This window comes from Chiroxiphia lanceolata, chromosome 8 (assembly GCF_009829145.1).
Source record: "Chiroxiphia lanceolata isolate bChiLan1 chromosome 8, bChiLan1.pri, whole genome shotgun sequence".
Taxonomy (NCBI): domain Eukaryota; kingdom Metazoa; phylum Chordata; class Aves; order Passeriformes; family Pipridae; genus Chiroxiphia; species Chiroxiphia lanceolata.
This window is the reverse complement of record NC_045644.1, coordinates 22879037-22900273: the sequence shown is the minus strand read 5'-3', so window position 1 is coordinate 22900273 and position 21237 is coordinate 22879037. Positions and strand designations below refer to the sequence as shown.

At 39.3% G+C, this 21237-nt stretch overlaps 1 long non-coding RNA gene across 1 annotated transcript in view; it reads right to left on the bottom strand.

Annotated features, from left to right (window-relative positions):
* The window catches only part of LOC116790227, a 92769-nt gene that overhangs the window by 41065 nt on the left and 30467 nt on the right, over positions 1–21237 (bottom strand). The window contains exon 2 of the long non-coding RNA XR_004358293.1: positions 14463–14628. This is a non-coding gene — a long non-coding RNA (uncharacterized LOC116790227). The remainder of the gene's footprint in view (positions 1–14462; positions 14629–21237) is intronic.

Sequence of the window (21237 nt, the reverse complement as noted above, 5' to 3'; positions counted from 1 at the left end):
TGCTCTTTCGAATTTCAGTAATGTTTTAAGTGTTGCTACCATTTAGCACTTCCACTGCTCACTGCAATTTACTGTTTGCCTGCATTAGTTATTTGTGTTTGCACAGGAAGACAAAGGGAAAGAATTAAGTGCAGCGTAGAAATATTTTTACTTCCTTTAAGCCACCTGAATCTAATCAATCTTATGGCAAACTCTGCTCAGGAAAAAAACAACGCTTTTCAGAGTGTTTATTGAAAGACTTCTCTGAAAAAGCATCTTAGACTGTGTGCACAAATACACACCCTTTCCTGGATCTAGTTTGAAGCTTATTCCATGTTTTGAAATGCATTTGATGTCCTCTGTATCGCAAAACCAGTTTTGATAAATAAACAACCTGGAGGCCGGCTGATTTCAGCAAAACAGGCCATTGAAATTGCATGGGGTTGGGAGTGGCAGTAGCAGCAGGAAGTTCTGGTCTTTTAGCTCCAATCAACTGAAACAGCTTCAAATGCTGCTGTAGTCTTTTCCTATGCGACGTACACAACACTAAATGTAATGCACTTGGTACACTTCACTTAAGACAAGACTGTTTAACACAGCAGGGAGACATGGTTCTCTAATCACCCCCTACTACGAACCAGAGCCAACACAGGGGTAATTAAATAAGAAAGATCAGAATGTCACTACAGGCAAGAACAAGCTGTGCCAGGGGACAGAGCAGCCATCCTAGGGACCACACAGATCTGCTTCCACCTGCCTTTGTGACTCCTTACTTCATGTGTCGCACCAGTTTTTTCCTGAGTACCTGTAGACTATAGTAGTCCTCACAGAGAACACAGGAGGAGTGGATGTAGCATAGAGCTGGCTATGCTGTACAAAGCCCTTCTCTAGTCCACTCAATTCTGCATACAGAGACTCAGTTCTATGATGAAGTTACATGTGTGTGACCACACCTTCTCATTTGTCCCCATTTTGAAGAGGGCTCAGTTCACCCTGAGTCAGGGTTTCACAACTGTCTCATTATGTGAATGAGCAGAAGACAACTACACTGAATTCCAAAAGCAGTCAATAAATCTTTCAGAAGCCTAACTTTATTTTAGGAATGATGCCTCAGGCAAGACTTGTGTGGCTTAGAAAGGGAAAATGTTTGAAACATTTGCTAAAGTTCTGTAAACCTGGTTTAGCCAGTTTCTGCTCTGTGTTACACTATTCTGAACAGACTTAAAGCTTAATGGCTCCATCAAGTTGGGAAATAGAAAGAATACTCTGCCACTTATAGGAGACACAGGCTCTTGCTAAGTCTAAGGTTATCATTGCAACACATTTATTTCATAGTCAACTTTCTGACTGCCTGGAGCAATATAACACAGAATTTAGTCAAAGAATGACTCTAACAGAGCTCTAAAATTATGAAGCAGAGGTTCATCACCCATGTTACCATTGCTTTCTGGTAATGCAGAACAGAAAACACAATCCTAGTAAATACCAACTATGCACCTTTCTTGCTTGGTTCTAACCTTCCTAATAAGGTTTTCATTATTCCAAGCCACACTACTCAACTCAGTGACATCCTCTGGTCTAAGAACAGTCTGCAGAAAAGCAATTGTAACAATTACCTTTAGTCCCTGGCACCTCACAGCCCCTCCAATCCCTCAGTACCTTGTGCACCATTAGACATCCACAACAAGAATCCTTCTGCAAGAGGTAACCTGTGACTAGATATCATGTCCCAGTGCAAGGCACTTTGCCATGTGGGTAGTAAAGTGGAAAATCACTTGCTAGCTCCACAGCAAGTCTTATACTTTGGAGAGGCTAGAAAGAATTAGAAGGGAAAGGGGGAAAAAAATAAAATCTCAGAGAATATTTTTTATAATATGGGAACTAAAAGAGGGTGGAACAGGCAGTTTATCTATCATTGTCTAAGTGATATGCATCTGAGAAGACTCTCAGTCCAATGACATTAGCAGCTATCCAAAAATCTATGAAATTTCAAGAACAAAAGGAGAAAATGTCTTGTGAGCTTTTAGATGTTTCAAAGTAGTGAGGCCAGCTGACTCAGGCATGCACAGTGAAGTAACTCACAACTACAAAACAGAAGTAACAAAAAAGAGCCACCCATTGTGATCTGGATGCTGGCTAAGCAATGCTTTGAAATAATCCACAGAGCATAGAAACACAAAAGAAGAAGCAGAAAAAAGTTTATACATGTCCAGTACAGGCAAATTGACTTAAGACATTTTAAGTAAAGCATATAAAAAATCCGATAATTCAAATTATCGGTCACTTCATCTAAACTCATTGTACCTTGTTTCCCTGGGCCTTCCGCTGTACACAGTGAGGCTCATACTAGTTTTCCACTTTTCCCATATACTGATTAATTACTTTAAAGCATTTACTTGCAGTCATGATGAGTCAGCAGAAATGCAAACGCCAAAGTTATTTAATATGTGACATTATGTCTAAGGAATAACTCACTGCAATAGAAAAATATGGACAATCAACTTCCTTAAGATGGTAAAAATACTCAAACCAAACCTTTTCCCACAAATATCTTCCAGAAGAGATTAATTTCCGTAATGAATTATTAAATAATCATAAGTTAGGTTGACATTAAGTCCCATTAACATGAGAATTTAGAACAAAAAATTCCCAAGTTCATTTTTGAACTATTAAATTTCCAGGGTTAGATTCAGACCTTTTTTTTGACTTAAACCCTTATTATGCAGACAACCTTCCATGAAATTAATTTTTTAAATATATTAGAAACCCTAATCACAAATTCATATTATTATTTCTATTCAGTAAATCAGAAACAGCCTCTCATTATTATAATTATATTGTTTAGCATTATTTTCTTCTATACATAGATTAGTTGCCCAATTTCTCCAAGCATGCTTCATTATGACTAATAAAAACGCAGATAAATAAGTGTAGATACACAAATTAGGAATAATATAATGTTATTAATGTTATTTTAATTTATACTCCCAAGAAAACCCAGAAAAAGGTATAAATTTACTTGCTGAAGAAAGTAAATGAAAAGATAATTAAACTCTAATTAAAATTACACTCTGATGTACAGCTGCAAGGATGAGCAATTCTGGCTAGAGCATCATAAACCATGCACGTTAGCATTTGTTTGTACTTATAGCTTGGCATGAATTTATTTAAAAAAATCTCAAGACCTCATTTCAGTGTCCTAAAACATGCATAGTCCCCTCTAAATATGGTTTGTTTAAGTTCCTCAATAGCAGTGGATTAACCACAGGCTTAAGATCAAGCCCAAGTGAGTACTTTGCTGAATTCAAGTCAAACTGTGACTTAGTCTAAGGCTTAGTTTGTGCTTCTGTGCTGGGTGGGGGGACAGAGATGTGGAACCAGAGTGCCTCATCTTCCATAATTCCAGATTAGGAGTGTAAATTGTGTCAGTCCTTGAACTCCTAGGGCAGAAATGGGAGGATTGAGCTCTAGAAGGCGGACAGACATAGCAAGAGCATGGCTCACCCACTGCTGGACAGACAGCAGAGCTGGGCTAACAAACATGCACTTAAAAGCAGAGGTGGGATCAAGATGTAAAGCACAGCACACTGAGATCAGTGTCAGCACTCTGCATGCAAATACATAGTGCCTGCAACTGATACCATGCCATGCACAGCTGCAATTCCCTGGGTGTTTCTTTGCAAGAGTACATGACACTAACCCAGCCTGCCAACTGCCTACGCAAAACAAACATGCAAAGTGAAATGCATATTTGCATATATGTCAGATCAAAAATATGGTGTCATACAATTTTTTTCTGAGCCCTGTAATGAGTCACTGAAGAACCACAAGTAGAGGGTAGGAGTTCTTCAAATGCATCTAGATACACCCCTACCACAATCTCTCTCATCTACTTGATATGAAGCTGAACAACTAGGGATTGCACATCCATGTTCACTTTCACGTCTTCAGACACCACAGATGGTCCTTATATCCTACAGCATCCTAGAAAACTAGCCTAGACCAAATAGCTCTGCTGAGGATCTTCTCTCTCCCTTCATTACCCCACAAGTATTGTTTTTGTGGTACCATGTTTCATAGTACCCCAATATTTTTGTCAAAGAAAATTGACAGATCAGGTAAGAGATAGTGCATACTTGTCTCTGGAAGCTCAGAGAAGGAGGAAGTGAGCAAACATATACTCTTCCCCACTTCGTGGGGTTGGAAAGGTATTTCCAAAACATGAAATGAAATTCACTAATTTCTACATCCAACACAAGCTCTCGATGACTCTAAGTAGCTGGAGTGAATCATCTAAGCTGTAAGGAAGCTGTAACTATGTTCTGAATTGCTCTGAAGTTTGTGCCACGTTTTGCAACTGCAAAGTGAAAACAAAGTGGATCTAAAACCCTGCAAGTCAGAACGATTTAGTTTTACATTTGCTTTGCTAGGCTGATATGATGCAAAGATACCGAGCAGTCTAGAATTACTCACTAATTTTTACATGCTTCTGAATAGTTTTTATAGAATTAGAAACCAAAGAAATTTATTCTAGTTACAATGAGTTCTTTGTTGTCAGCAGCTATTTATATGCTTATGTTTTTGCCACTATCTACACAACATTTTCAATCATAAGAAGAGGTAGCATTCATTTTGACCTTTGGTTTTCTACTTCTCACCTCACTGATTATCCTGCCTTTAGACTAGCAGGACCATACTCTCACAATTTTTCACTTTGGAAAAGGCCCTTCTTTGTAGCTTATGGAATAAACATCATATGACAAAATACAAAACACTCCAAACTTGAGGCTTCAGCTTTCATGCTGTGGTCAGCATTAAACCCTGGATTTTATAGCTAGAAAATTTACAAACAAAGAGACATCTCTGACTGTCTTGAATTAATTTTTATGAAGAAGGAAAATCTATGTTATAAGTCCTTTCTAAAAGGACTCACAGGAAAGAAATAATCATGGAGACCTCTAGAAAAAGCATTTTAAAAGACTTAGTGTACTTCCATTGAAATTAATGATGCAAAAACCTGTTGACCTCAGGAACATGACTTCAATGCCTGTAAATAAAACGTAACTGTAGGAAGCTACACAACATGATTTATGCCATTTTTCCCTTAATCTAATGGAATTAAATCTGTCCACACTGTGTTTTAAGGAAAACTCTTCCGCAGTTGGTTCTTCTCAAGAATTATGTATTATTTTATTCCCAAAAAGTATTTATTTTTTATATTTTGTTTAATTTCTACTCCTCTCAACAGCCAAAAGGGTCTAAGGTCTGCCCAAACATTTATTTATTTCAGTCAATAAAGAATTCAGCATCCACAAAGTCTGCTTTATCCTCTCCTCCTGGTTAAGGTTATTCTGATTTGCAAAGCTAGATCTAAGATTAAAACATCAGAAATTTGTTCTGAGCACACATGCTGTGAAATACTAATAACAAAAGGCACTGGCACAGCTAACGCACAGGACATGGAGCAGATGTATCAAGTGCATAAGGAGAATGTCCATGGTGGGAAAGGGCTATCCAAGAGGTGATGATGCTCTTTGGCCCTTTGGAGACTCAGGGGCACAATCTGGCCCTTGTTTTCCATACCATGGACCACTGTTTTGCTGAGTTCGGTCCAACAGTAAATCTGACTGTAAAAGAAAAACTCAAGCAGTCCCAGTGCAGACCCCCATGTCTGGGAGGGGAAAGAGCAAGGCAGGCTGCACTCAGAAAAGCTGTGCTTCAACAGGAGGGTTGGGGGGCAACATCAGCAGCTGCCAAGGCCCTTGCACAACCCTACATTCACAGGAGGGGACAGTGGATCAGAGCACTTTGAAAGCCATGACTTTCCTGACCTGTCTCTCTTGGGAAGCAGATGGAGCTTGGGCCATAAACCTCTATTTTAGTTCTCATTCCTGACAGCTGAAAACATTTTCTCTTAGTTGCCTTAAAGAAAAGCAAAAAGAAAGGAAAGCAGAGACAAAGTTTTCTAGAATTATTTGTTAATATTTTTTGGCAGTTGTGCATATACTACTCTCTTGCTGTGACCATAATCGAAGCCTAATGTTGCTCCCAAGGAATGCTGTGGCAGTATTCCCACCGACTGCACTGCAAGCAGATTTAGGGCTTTTGTTTGGTCAAAGCTGTTCCAGATGGAGGCCGAAGGATTCCCACACGGCATCCTAGTTATAAAGAATGACTCTGCCCTTCTCTTCCAAAAGGAGTTTTCTGGCTCCAGGTACAGTTGACCTGTTGGGACCAACAGCAGAAATAATCCACTACCATTGTACAGGATGACCCCTCGGGAGAAAAGGGTAATGCCACATTTTATTAGCTGCATACCTGTCTAATCAATGTTAAGGTGGTTATATTTGGTGTAATTCAGTTAAATGTTGCATATATTGAAAGGGTTTCTGCTGGTCACAGTAATGTAGCTGCTCCTAGGATAGAAATACAATTACAGTACACCAGTGGGACAGATTTTGAAGGATGTGAACACATAAATCCCAGTACTGGTGTACCTACCCACATGAAACCATACCAGGAGTGTAATGCAGGCAAAATGTAAGCTACCCCAAAATGAAATCTGACAATCACAAAAGGGAAAATTCTTTAGTTCTCCTGGGATCACTGATGATAAAAAATTGGTTGGAAACTTATATTTGCATATCACTTCAAAAAGTACAAATATTTTCTGTCATTATTAGTGACCTATTAGCCTAGCAGTAATTTTTGTGACCAACTGAAGTGGGCCTAGTTGTCAGAAGTCAGATATGAAGAAACAGCAAGCTCTTTGGTATTTTCAATTTCAAAAATCACTGACCACTTCTGAAAATTTAGGCTGCTATCATCATTACGTATTACTTTGAAACAAAACTCTTCATCCCTTGAATTTGTTAGTAATTCACTGCTGATCTATGGCTCCAATTTTGTCATCAAACTGATGTTTGTTCATGCAAGTAGGACTTCTGAGCAAAGACTGCAAATTTAGGCCAGTAGAAAAATAAGCACTACCACCCAAGTTACCACAATACCCAGCTTGAAATTTTGGTCCAAAGCATTTGATTTAACAATACCATAAAGTGTTGCCAAGCTCTCAATTCAGAGGAGAAGATTCACCAAATCATGCATAGCAGTTTTTCAAATCCGTACTTATTCAGAGACTTCCAGGATAAGAAATTAAACTTTGTCCTCCCTTATGTTACGTGGTTGAGCCTGTGCAGGCCAAAAGCCAAACACCCTGATTAATGTTCCAGTGAGAAACACTCCAACACCAGTGAAGAATACATTGACACGAGGCACCTTCATGCTTAGATGGAAGATTTCTCAACAGACATGGGTGCTGTTACAGGACACTGATACCTTTGGTACACAATGCAATTACCATCTTAAGAACTTGTTTCATAAATCAAGGTATTCTGGTCTTTCTGGTCAGTTTAGCCTTAGAAACCAGACAGATCTCAAACACATAAGGACATCCAAACACCGTTAATATTTTCTAAGAAAAATTATGCTAAAATGTAACCCTTTGGTTAAATTCCATTAAGGCATGCATTCAGGAACAAGGGCACATACCAAGAAAATTATTTAGGCATTCCTGTAACACATCTAAGACATGGGAATTGAATCAAAAATCTGAGAAAAACAGGAGTTCTGACCAATAATGTGGAAAGGAAAACAAAACAATTACTTTAAAAACTTTACTTTTTTTTTTAACAACCGTATGTGTACTTGTTTGCAGAGGTGCTTCATTGGCTCAGTTATATCATAAGACTAGAAAACACATACAAGCTTTCCAAAGCTGACAGATAGCAGGGGTTGGGGGTGGGGAGCAACTCTTTTTTTATATATATATTATTATTCACTGCAATAGGCTTGTTTGCTTGTTTCTTAGTATCTTGGGAGCAGTGATTAAAAGCAAACCCAAGAACATTTTCTCATAAGGTTCTGTAGCAAATAGTCTTCCTTTGACTTTACCTGACACCAAAATGAGTTTTGAGTAAAGCTGGTGATGGTCTCCAAGTGACACACCAGTGAACCAGGCTTTGCTACCAAGAAGTAGAAATAACTATAATGCCCTATGGGTTTCCCAATCCCGTCCAACAGTTTTGCCTTTCAATTTGATGAAAGATAGACAAGGAGCATAAAAAGCATACATAAGGTATGTGATGCTTTGTGTTCAGCGAGGCAAATTTGTATGACATTTTCTCCCTTCTCTTTTCTCAGTGAGTGAGTGAAAGCTTGTGCATGTTTGTCAGACTGGCCCTCCATTAAATGTCTCTTCATGGAAATAAGGGGATATTTATGCACAGTGACTAATGAATGGATGCATTCCAGCATCTGCTATTGTGTACTTCCTGTAAAGTCATTTATTATTCTATCTAACAAACACAGTGTTCTTGGGTTGATGCTTAAGATTAATGAGGCATTTACTCCTATTCAAGAAACAAGTTCAGAAGACACATTTTCTCCCATTCAGCTGTGCTGATAGTTTAATTAATGCCATTAATACATATAAGTCACCAAGAGCTGTTTTATGGTAACACTGAGGAAAGTTGGCAAAGCAAGGAAATTTCAGAGGTAAAGCTACAACATAACACTTCCCTTTGTTTTCAGGTAGTACAGGATTCTCCAGACAGCGGGTGATCTTACAGGCTACATGAGTAACAAAATCCCAAGATGTAACGAGCTGAGGTAATGACAGAGTATCAGTCTTAACCCTCTGCTTGTGTGGGCTTAGTCAAATCCTTAATGTGATTTCATTAAAAAATTTCTTTTTGTGTAGATGCATGTCATATTTTTCATCTGTAGTATTAGAAACAGAAAAAGGAAGAACATGTCCTCTTGTTGAAATGTAGGAGTTGATACAGTAGACCATAACCGATGCTATGGACTCGTTTAAAGATATATGAGGGAAACTTTTCAAAATGTGTATTGTTTCACTGATGTGACAGGAGGACTGTAATGGCTCTTTCAGTGCTCCTAGGGGTTTTCTGCTCAAGTTTCTGCGTGGTGCCTTTTCTGTTAGAGATGCCTAATTGCCAGGCCCACTCAGGCCAGCACAGAAAGCTTGGTGTGAACCAGAGTGTCACCGGGTTCACATTTCAGCAACAGAACTGGGAAGCAAGGAGTGAGCATGGGAATATACAAGTGTAGGGGAGGGTGTAGGAACTACAAATACAATGAAAAGGTGGCACTTAACAGTGCTTCACAATCCCGGTCCCAGAAGAAAACAACCCATCAAAATAAAAGAACAGCACTCAGGCACCAAAACATAGGCCTCCTCACTCTGGAGTCTTGTCTAGAGCTAACTTTTCAACCACAGACTTATGACTGAGTTAATCTTCTCCCTGCTGTAACCCAAAGCGACCATCTAATGATCTCCACAGATGCATAAGATATGCACAAGATGTGAAACACCTTGAAGAAATGGTTCTTACTGAAATTGGACAGTGGTCCAAGGACCAAATCCACTAGTGATCCAGAGAAGTAAATACAACAACATACAGCCATATTACAGCTATAGACAGCTGCTTGTCTGTAAGAGACAGAGTTCTGATTTAATTTGTTTGAGCCTCCTAATTACAATTTTTCTTTCCTCACTTTCAATTATCTCAAAGACTAGTAACAGAAAGAGAAACTAACAAAACAAGAACAACATTACCCCAAACCAAACAGGCTTTCAACATTATTTTAAGTCTCCATAGAAGAGAAATAAGCAAATCAAAGCGAAACTGGAACTGTTCATGAGGAGCAGTGGATATCAATGTGGTCAGGCTGCTGGCAGTGCTGTGCAGCGCTTTGTCACCATACAGCTTTGCTGCTAAAAGCCACCCCCAGTCTGCAGTGGACAACTCCAGGCACAGGGGTGGATGTCAAGTTTGGTGTAGTGTCTGCTAGAACAAGGAACTCCTGCACAGTTGTATAAACAAAAGCCCATTACCTACTCTCAGTGTAACTGCACTTCCTCAAGTAAACTAGCAAAGTTCAGTAGGATAAGCAAGAGGCCTTGAGAAATACATTTAGGTCTTCAGGAAAGATTTCTAAAACCTGTCCTTCAACAAAATAGTTTTGCTTATACTGAAAATTCAATGGTTAACAACACAAGACTATATGAATATATTTGTTATTCATAAAAACACCTTCTCTCCCCAGCATTCCCAGTCAGAAGATCTAAATGACCATAATATTGTAATAAACATCTGACACTGAAACAGTGATGGTGCCAACAGGTGTAAGGACATGCTATGGACAACTAAGGAGTAAGACCTGCTAGACAGGTGTCAGACATACAGATATCACCCATCCCTTACTGTGGGAGTAATATAGATAGAATTACGTCTTCTACCCACAGAAAAAAATACAGCGTATAATCTAATTCTCAGCGTCGTTAAAGACAACAAACTTATTCTTTCAGTTTTCTTCTTCAAATTGTTTGCAAGAAGTTTGATCAACAGCCTCAAAAAATTTACTTCTTTTTCCTGCAAGGGTTTCCTAGTGCTTAGCCTGCAGCTGTTAGCATTGGATTTCAAGACACACTGTACTAAACTGTATTAGGCATGTGAAAGGACTTTCATTCCTCATTAGCTGTGCATAAGAAAGGATTGTAACTTTTAAAAAGAACTAAGCAGCTTTGTAAAAAACTCGAATTTCCCTCTAACAAAAATCATACTTGTTAAAACTTTTTTTTATTCCCAGCTGAACTATGCTTCAACTCAAAGCAAATAAAGTCATCAGTTGACTCCATTCTATTAGAGGACAGCATTTAGAGAGAAGAATGAAAAAAAAAGAGAGAAAAAGAGTCCAATAGGTCCTTGAACAGTGGTCCCTTGTCTGTCACATCAAGACATGGCTTATACTTCACACACTATTGACCATGAAAAGCAATCTTCCGACTTTTGAAGCCCCATCACAAAAAAAGAAAAAGAGTGCAAGAGAAAACTTTTCTTGAAATGTCGTGGATGGGGGGCTGACTGCTCTCATCTCCTATGATTAATGACTTGTGGCCTTATTGTGTAGAGGCTGCTAATTAGCTTCAGACTGATTTAGGCTGCAGAATGCAAAATTCAGCTTGATAAACCTGGACTCCATTCCCCACCCCAAACAACTCTGGTGCAGAAACTCTTGCATCTAGTTTCATGGTAAAAACATTCTCATGGAACTGATGTAATCCCAAGCAGCTCTGGGCTTCACCTAGCTAGAAACTTGAACTGCAGAGCTTTTCTGTATAATAATGATTTTTCAGTCCTCTCTTAGTTCCCTGTTTTTATCTAAAAACTTGCTTGACCCTTCGAGTAAACAGACATCACATATTAACAAATCTTATTCAAGACCATTTAAAATGTAGTTAAAAAGCAAAACAAAATAGCAGGTGGATACTTTTAATCCTCCATTATCCACTTATTAACAAATGAGAGCTGGTTAATTATGCCTCTTAAAAGTTGCACATAGCCTTCTTAGATGCTCTTTACAGATGCATTTAAAAAGAGAGAAGAAAAGTGGCAATTCCTAAATTGTTATTGCCTAACATTCTGACCACCTGCTTTACTGGAATACATGTTGAACCTTTAATTTGGTAATAATTGTTTGCCATAGGTATAGAGATGGAAGTCTAGTACAGAGGGAACTTCACCCTGTTCTTCCCTGACCCCCCTCCTTCTCTCCTCCCAGTCTCAGATTAAATCTGCTTGTTAAATTGATCTTCACATGGTAAAGCATTACATTCCTCTAACACAGGAAGGCTGCGAATACTTATGCCAGATTTTTAACACTAACCTCATCAAACTGATGCACTGCAACATAAGGCCGATTAGCATAATAACTGATTACTCGTCCTCTGGGCATCAGCAACTAAAATTAAAAACTTTAGCAGCTCATATAACAAGCAATATGAGCTTATTTTTTGAGATACCTTCAGTTTCAAGAGAGAAGGAAAAAAAAATTGTTTCCAAGCCGATTCCAGAGAGGGAAAGTTTCTCAGTTTTGTTGGGATGGATTGAAGTGCTGATAATTTCCTCTCTACTGAATAAAACCTAGATAAATATCTGTGCACAAATGATTAAAAAAAATAATTCCACTATGATAACCTGGTTAATTTATTTCAAACATATAAAGTCTGAACGCCTTCAACACATAAGCCTCTTGAATTCAAGAGGCTTCCTTTCATGCTCTGGATTTTCCAGAGCATCCTTCAGTTGTGCCACCCATTACTCACTTGCATTGCTCTACACCCACAAGGCACCTGTTGCACCAGGTACTGCATGTTGGGAAATGAAAATACAGTCATGATGAAAAACAGTAAGTTTCGTATTGCAAAAACACATCCCCAAGAGTAACTGTAGCAGGTCCTACCAATGGGAGAGTTCGTAGGGGCAGTGCTAAATTTATGATGAAAGGCAACAGATGGTCATTGGAAATAGTAACTTAAGGTAACATGAGATGACTGCGATAGGCAACGCAAGGAAAAGGACATCATCCACAGCCTCTTTCAGGTCCCCAGCAAGAAGCCTAAGTATTTGCCTATCTTGAAACAGGTGAGCAATCCCTTTGAAGCCAGAAATAACCAGATTTTTAAGTACTTTTGTGTCTATGCATTTATTTTCACTGTAATTATACAGCATATGCACTATGCACTGTAAACACTAACAGACCAATCTCAGTATTCCTGTAAGGTACAACAGTACCTCCAGCATCAGTGTCTCACTCAAGACCTGGGATTTAACTTATTGTTTATAAGCATTTTTCTATGCCTTACCCTGTTTCTTTTTTGCCTTGTTTTGCTTTCAGCAAGGCTCTTTGTAGTGTCATAACTCACAATCTTTCTAGTCAGACTTTGTTTATAAAACCTCTATTGTTTCAGAACAATGGAGTTGTGACCTGTTCGAAGGCAGAATTGCAATCAGGGCCCTCTCCGTACTTTCTCAGGGTGCACTTTGTGACAAAGTGAATAGACTATGCAACCCTATTGATGTCAGCCAGGAGGGGAAAAATAGGTTCCCTCAATAAATCTCAACATAAATCTTCTTGCCCTATCTCACCATCTCTATGAATTCACCCAAAGCACAAAAATATTAGGCAGAACAAGTATCCCCAAGCCTAAAAGACTGAAATACTGCTTCCTGACCAAAATGGATTTCTTTCATGCTTATGGTAGTTTTGGGGAATTCACAGGCATAGAAAGCAACAGGTGGAAACATAGCTTGGGCCAAGAAAAAGTGAATGAGATTGACCCTAACATCATGAATATGCTACACTCTTCTGTGCCAGTTGCTATAAGTTTCCTCAGGGACAGGTTTGTGCCTTCTGTTGCTTTCTTACCACCCATGACTTTGGTTTTCTAATTTTGCTACCAATGCTACAGAACAATTATCCACATAGCACAAGCATTAGCAGTAGAACAGCCACATCTTTTTTCCTTGTTTGAAAATGGTGCATTCTGTAGTTCTGGTTTTGAAGGTCATTTAAGGGTTGCTTAGAACAGGTTGAGGATGACTATGTCCCTTTTGAGATACAATTCTAGTCACTTGTCAGTGGTACTCACCGTCATTTAGCTTTACCATGGGTTTTGTACATATGCTAAGAACATAAAATAAGGTAGTCAAAGAACTTGCTGCAGAAAAGAGAAGCAAATGGAAGGATTTTCCTTAACTTTACTGGAAAAAGCCCTCAGATAACACCGAGATGTATTCTAGGCATTTAAAACAATATGTGCAGTCAATATAAATTTTCATTATCGTTCATGAAAGAAGAAAACAAAAAAGCCAGAGAAAGCACCAAAACAAGCAAACAAATAGAGTCTCCAACTTAATTGCTTAAGCTTTTGTGGGAAAACTGAAAGCACTTCAGAGCAGTGCTACCTTTTTGTCCAGTGTCAATACAGCTTCTAACACAGCAGGGTTCCAGTTTTTGGCCAAGTCTTTCAAACAGCGCTACATTGAGCAACAACAGCATAAAGCCAGCTTAAGCCAAGTTATTTCTAAATTTGAATTATTATTTATGTTTTTCAGCATTCAATCAATTTTGAGAGCAATTGAATTCTTCTATAATGTCTTCCATCTGAGCAGAGCATATCAAAGTGCTTTGCAACAAATTACTGGTTAAAATGTGAAAAAAAAAAAAAAATGTTATAATGGAAGGCAAAGGATCCCATCTCAGCTATGCCCTGCTAGAGGGGAAATACTACTGTAAATACATCAGAACAAAAAGCACAACAATAACTGATTTTATAAAATTACAGTTATGCTGAATCAATGCATATTCATCATATATAACTTTATATAGCAAATTTCAGACAACTTTTTTTATATTGCTGCTTAGAAAATACTTCAACGTAAAATGGTTGCTCAGGTAACATTAGTAAAATTGCATTCTTACTGGTGATACAAGCCAGGAACATCACATCAACTTTCTTAGATCTGTATCAGCTGACCTGGTCATACCTACTCAGTGGCTGACCACTCTGAATGAGTGAAAAACAAAGAGAGGGAAAAACCCTATGAAGCACTCACCTCAGACGTCCTCAACAGAAAAGATGGATAGCGATCAACCAGAGTTCCTTACGTGTGAGACACATGCAGGGGACCAGCCTAGGGGTGAAGAAAGGCAGAGGAATCCACTACAGTTCCTCCAGGACTTGTCCATCCAGCAACTTTCATAAGGAATTAGTTTATTTCTCTGTATTGAAAATACAAAGAAAAAAAATTAAGAAGCTAAAAAGAACTTGACTATGACACCCCAGCCCTCACCCCCTCCAGATAGACAAACCTTTCACAACATTCACAATCTATTCATTTAGTAGCACTGAAGTTATTTAGCAACTCACAGAAGAATGTGTAAAAATTTAATGATGTGTATTTTAAAATCCCACTTTTAGTAAAGATAGAATAACTATGTTTTGCTCTGGCATAAAGCATTTGACAAGGTACCATAAAGCAACCTTACCATGCACAGACACTGCCTTTGCTCCTCAGTATTAAGCAAAACACTTTGTTAATCCACCTCACTACTTTTACAGTCTCATGATTGGTTTAACAGCTGAGTATCACCACCAAATCAATTCAGGTGTCCTCATTAACACCTTCATTCACTGTGTCTATGGGGTGTTTGCTGATAGCCTGGGCACTGAAGGGATGGCAATAACACCTAGCTGCCATTGCTCCCATCAGCAGAGGACCTGTGGAAGGCTGTAAGGACAACTGGAGTTCAGGGAATGCTGCAGTACCATAGGAAAGGGTAGGGTGGTCAGAGGTACAGCTGGCCAAGCACTCCCATTTCTACCAAGATACTGAGTGCAAAGTTAATTGTGGTAACTAAGAAGTGAAAATGTTTATATCTACATGAGAGTCCGTGTGTCCCAAGCACAGCGCATCACCCCAGAAGTCAGAAGCAGCAACCTAAGAGATCAGAGTGTAGAGGTGCTAGAGGAGGCATGAAAGAAGAGAACTAGAGAACAGACTTGAGGATGTGAAGACCTGTGATGACAAGCCAAAACAATACATTCAGGTTATGCATCTGTTTAACAAATGAAGATATCTGAAAATAGATTGTCTGAATACTGTGAAATAAGTTTAATTACTGGCAATTTAAAAGATTGTAGTGGGGTCAACCAGATTAGCATCAGGATAATTACAGGTCCAACAGTGAGATCATCATAATTTACAGACACTTTTGAGGCAATAATGATAGAATGGTTTGGGTTGGAAGTGACTTTAAAGGTCTTCTAATTCTAAATCCCCTGCTGTGGACTTGGACACCTTCCGCTAGACCAGGGCCCCATCCAACCTTGAACACTTCCAGGGAAGAGGCATTCTCTGGGCAACCTGTTTCAGATACTATGTTTTGTTAGACCAATAAGGTGTAAGGGCAGCAAGTTTTTGAGCATACAATTCTTGTTTGATGGCATAAGGGATATAAAAATCAGTAACATGGGCAAACTTGGCCTCTTGGTATTTTGATTATGATGCATAAAACTTTGGAGAAATAAATTTCTTATTGCACAGTATTAACTAGCTCTCCCAGGCTACGTCATAACTGATTGAGGGGCACCTAGAGCTTCTATTTCCACTTAGCAACTAGGAAATTAACTTTATTTTCAACAAATTGTTGTGTACTACAAAGCAACCCAAACCAAAATCACTGTGTATTTTAGATGCTGTATAAAAATTAGTGTCCTGGGATGTGTGTGGGAAATAAACAGTACTTAAAGTTGGTAATTAAGATTATTAATAATAGCAAAAAAAAATCCATTCTCCAAGCAAGACATCATAATGCTTAATAATTGATTGTAATTTCCTGTAATAAATACTAATGAATTAATTTATAAAGTAATGTAGCTTTATATATTTATTCTCTTTCCTAAGAGATATTTGTGTTGGTGTTATGTCAACAATTTAATACATTAAAATAATTTATAATTATTTATTATTACTTTCAACACCTCTTAATAAACAGCAGTTGTTTCACATAAATACCAAAGCAATCTTCAGAGCACATCTGTGTCCCCAGCAAGCACTCAGGCTGGCTTGTGAGTCCTCTTACCATCTGTGAGCCTGCATGATGAAACTGCATCAGCCAGCTGAATGTCCCAGAGAGCAGAATGAGCAGGCCTGCAGGGAGGACCTTGCCCTAGCCTGGGATTTACCAGCATCCAGTCTGTGTATCTCCAGGGCCAAACATTTCCACTGGGAAGAGATTCAGTCACTCCCCGGAGAGAAAATCATCCCTCCAGACCAGACACTGAGTTAGTAGCTCTGAATAATCTCTCCCACTCCTATACAATTTCCTACCTTTCTTTAAGTCTGTCCATATACTGCTTCTACTGCTTCATCTTCTAGGACAGAATTCCTCTTCATCCATTACCTTTGCTAGGACTACAAATATTCATGACAGCTTTTTCTACTCAGCTGTTTGATTCATCTGTGAAGGTTATTGGGCCCTACATTAACCTCTTTGGGGCCACACGGATGTATATCTCCTGCTGCACTTGCATTCCTGATGTGGAGCGTCTCTCAGCAAGAGTGGCAGCAATAACCAGGGCAGTGCCCTCTGTGGAGCTCCAGGAATGTGATTGCAGGCAGTTCCTGCAGAACCAAGGGACACAAATCTCCTGCCTGCTGCCTGCTCAAAGCTAATGGTGAGGGCAGCTGTTATCCATTCCATTGCGCATGCTGCAGGAAAGATGTTGTCCCGTATAGGAAATGAGAACCTGCAATTCCTGGTTGTAGGATCAATGTGACAATGTGATCAGCACCATCCTGCCTAGTGCCTAGAACTGAATCAGGACTGGACCAGTGTTGTCCCTCTACAGATAAAAGATCACATCTTTTACAGCAGTAGTAGGAGTGGTGGTGAGGCATGTGGTAAATTGGCCACATCAAAACTCTCTCTTTATAAAGCTGTCACACCTGGATCCTCACTGCTGTCTCCAGAGTCACCTCAGAAGGCCCAGACCACACCTGTGCTGCACAGTGGTCTGCCTGTCCTTGCCTATGCCACTGTTATGATGGGCTGACAATGCCTTTACAGTACTGTTTTATCTGATTCATCTCCCAGCTGTTCATCCTCCTGATTTATGCCATCAGCACCAAAGCCTGATTAGCAAACAGAACAGAAGGAGAGGGATTCACGCTGTCCTTCCAAGGTTTATGAGTGCTGGCATGCCTTTTTTATTCCTCTGAACTTGAAATCCTGAGCACATCCACTGCCTTCCTCTTTGACAGGCTCCTCCATGGTGTTTGGTAGTAGCTAGTTGTCCTCTAATTTAAAGGGAATTATGGATCTGACTCAGAAGATTCAGTAGATAGAGTATAGGTTGTTGTGGGTCAAGGAGTAGACCTTACTTCAGCCCAAGGCACAAACGTAAAATTAGAACTTTTAACTGACCCGTTCTTAATTGCAAAAAAAGAAAAAAATGTCCCAGGATGGCAGTAGCTAGGCCTCTTCACTTCATGAAGTGTCACAAGAGTTGGATATTATCCCAGTGCTTCTGCTGCTGTTTTAAAAAGGCAGGTCTTGATATAATCATCCAGACATCAGGAAGAGTTGCAAAATTTGCCACCTCAAGGTGTCTCTGGAGGTGCTGCAATGCAGTTATTGCAAAAGAGAGGAAGCAAACCCCAAGGAGCTCAGACCCGGGGCACTTTTTTATAAATGTATGGATGCTATTCTGCTCGCACCTTTGCTGTAAATGTGAAGCTCTACAGGATGAGGTTAAGAGCTGGGCTATGTGGCTGACTCATCTAGCAGACACACAGCTCCTCTGGGCTTTGCTGAGACAGAAACACAAGGAATAAAGGGATTAGATCGTATTGTAGGTTGAGAGCCAGTTTTGGTGGAGTTTTAATCTCCAAGAGAATCATTGCCAAAGTCACTTCTTAATGTAGGAGTTCAAGAGACAGGTTCTGTCTTAGGACCCAAGGCTAACCTATTTGATGTCATTCTACAAGCAGAGCAGGTGCTGGGTTTGCAATGTATATTTGATGTCTAGTGTTGAAAAGTGAGTTGATTGAAATGCTGTCAGGCTGCATTTTGAATGATTGCACTACTAATGTCACCTACAGGAAACTTGATGGACATTCTGCCATACATAGAATACAGTAGGCTGGAAATCATCATTTGCAAATCATCACCTTTGAAAGTACAACAACCAATTCAGCTGGAAAAAAAAATTGGAAACATGTTGAAGAAACATTAACCTGAGGAAGTGAGCAAATCAGAAACACCAAATATTTAGGTTCATGGATTTCTCATTAAGGAAATTTTCAGCCTACTGTATTTCTTTTGGGGTGTTGCATTTCAAACCCTGTATTTTGTTTGATAATGTAATTCTACCACAGGAAATCTAATCAGGTTGTCTTCTAAGTTTTTACTGGTATACATCAGTATGGCACTTTGGGGTTCTGTTCATTTATGACAGTAGTTTTACAAAATCTGTAACTATATACAAATGTGAAAAAATGAGTAGTAGAACACAGGTATATTTTTGAAAGGATATGGAATTTAGCTAAATAATTGTCATTGAGATTAACAAGAACTTAGTGTTTAAATTTAATAGTTGATCATATAAATCACAGTTTTGACCTGTATGTCCTTGCCATGACATGAACCTAGGTTAGAGTTTATAAAAGTTCATGTCACAGGATAGAGGTAAGGAAGATTTCCTTATTTCTAGTGTCTACTATCATCCACAAAAGTAGAATTCTGCAATTAATTTTACATCAATCTGGAGATTAATTTTAGCAATGTGGTAAAACCATTGGCTAATAAGTGCTCACAGAACCAACATTCCAGAAAGAGGAAGAGGCAGGTCTAAGGAAATATCAGTATTTCACCACAGTCATCTACTACTGTCAGCTTATGTTAGCTAGTCAGCGATAACGCTGAAGCATTTCTTCAAGTACTCTCCCACCAGATTTTCTGAGAAATTTGGTATGAATTTACTGTGAGTGAATTCTTCTTCTAAAAAAAAAAACAACAGAAACTGGGATACAGACTAGATGTTCAACTGTTTCATTTAGAAATACTGTGGGATTTTTTTTCACATACCAGTGTATTTATATATATCCCCAAAGAAATTATGGTCTCCTTGAGCATTACAGAACACAACATGTCATCTAGAAGAACATTTAAAATTATATACAAATTTGGCCCTGCATCAAGGAAACTGTATTCCTCCCACTAAGAAATGGGGACAGGAGATCATTTTGAATCTGCACAAAGTGAGGCAGCAAGTCAGAGACTTCTGTGCCTTCAGAAAACAAAAAGATTACATGTTGAAGCAGGAACTGCTTATACAGTTGAAAAACCAAGTAGAAGCAGTAATGTACTTCTTCCCCAGCCCCTTGAAAACCCACTGCTCATGGTACCATGTGTAGCAGTGAGATGTTCAAGCAGACCTGTTTTTCTTGAGCAGGGAACATGTACAGGGCCATGGAGAGGCCAAACCTTGACTAAAGGTAGGCTGGCTGGGAGCTCTCCTGCTGCACACATGAATCCTAAAAGGGGCCACTTTTAGCAGAAAGAGCAGGGCTTCTCCAAGGAGAGAACAAGCTGGGAAATGAGGGTAACCTGAGTGAAGCCCCACATTGCCTGAACAGGATTGGGCTGGTGGGCTGTGATGAGGTCCATTGACAGTCCCAGACAAAGTGAGATAGCCAAGGGCAGGATACTTCCAGGGAGCCCAATCAAGAGAAAAGACTGAAAATGGGTTTGTGACGCAGGTCTAAGTTACAACCAGGATGCAGAACAGGAGACAAAGTTACCTTGCAGAGCAGGTCTGGAGTCCACCCGAGAAAGCCAGTCATAAGCCAGAGCAGTGGATGAATGGCACTGGAACACTTATAACTTGGCTTAGGGGACAGCTAGGTGCCCAAGGCTGAGCTGGCCTGGACCCACAGGCAAGGGTTGTGAGTGGGAGTCTCAGGTGAGACTTACCAGAGTTATTTAGGCCAATCAGGGTGCTCATACAACCCAAACTATACTTTGGAAGGAGATGAGAGTCTTAAGTCCTGTTTAAGCAAGAAATGCAACTGCTTTACCTTTCAATAAAAATATACACCTGCACTTACACTGAAAGGCTGGCTTCTGCCCAACAAAAGATTAGGTGTTTCTTCAGCACCTGATATAACGTCCCACATAGGCATGTGTTGGGGCAAAAAAAGTTCTGCCCAGAGAGTGATGGGCAGTCTTTCCTCTTACTTGTCTGCAAATTTAATGTAGTTTAAATGAAGACAAGTTTAAATATATAAATACTTACATAAGAAATAGACTCCCAAAAAAGTACCCACGTTTAAATTTTTTTTTATTCCTCTCTCTAAATTGAGCTTAAGTCATTAACTCCCATTTAAAATTGGGTAAAAGTCTTAAATGAGTAAATGGTAGGCTTCTTAGTTTGTGTGTCAGTTTAAACATAAACAAAATTAATGACTTCTAAGGGAATCTTTCAATATTTAGAAATTAGCTGGCTGCCTGATTACCGAGAATTTGTATGCACATTCTTTTCTTTCACTGATCTGTTCTTTCAACATCAGGAATGGTAACTCTCTGGGAACTGTTTACCCAAGATCAGCGTGGTTCAAGTGTTACTTAGGATCTCAGTTAGCATTTCTTGGGTTTAAAGTGTTTAGTCCTCAGGGGGAAGTGAAAATGACAGCAGGAAGAACCTGAGGTACTAAGTCCTGCTGAAGCTGGCACTTGATGACAGGAGAGGAATGAACACACCAGGCACTACATTTTATGATAGAACAAACAGGGAAGTTTGTATTAGATTGTATCAACTTCTGTTGT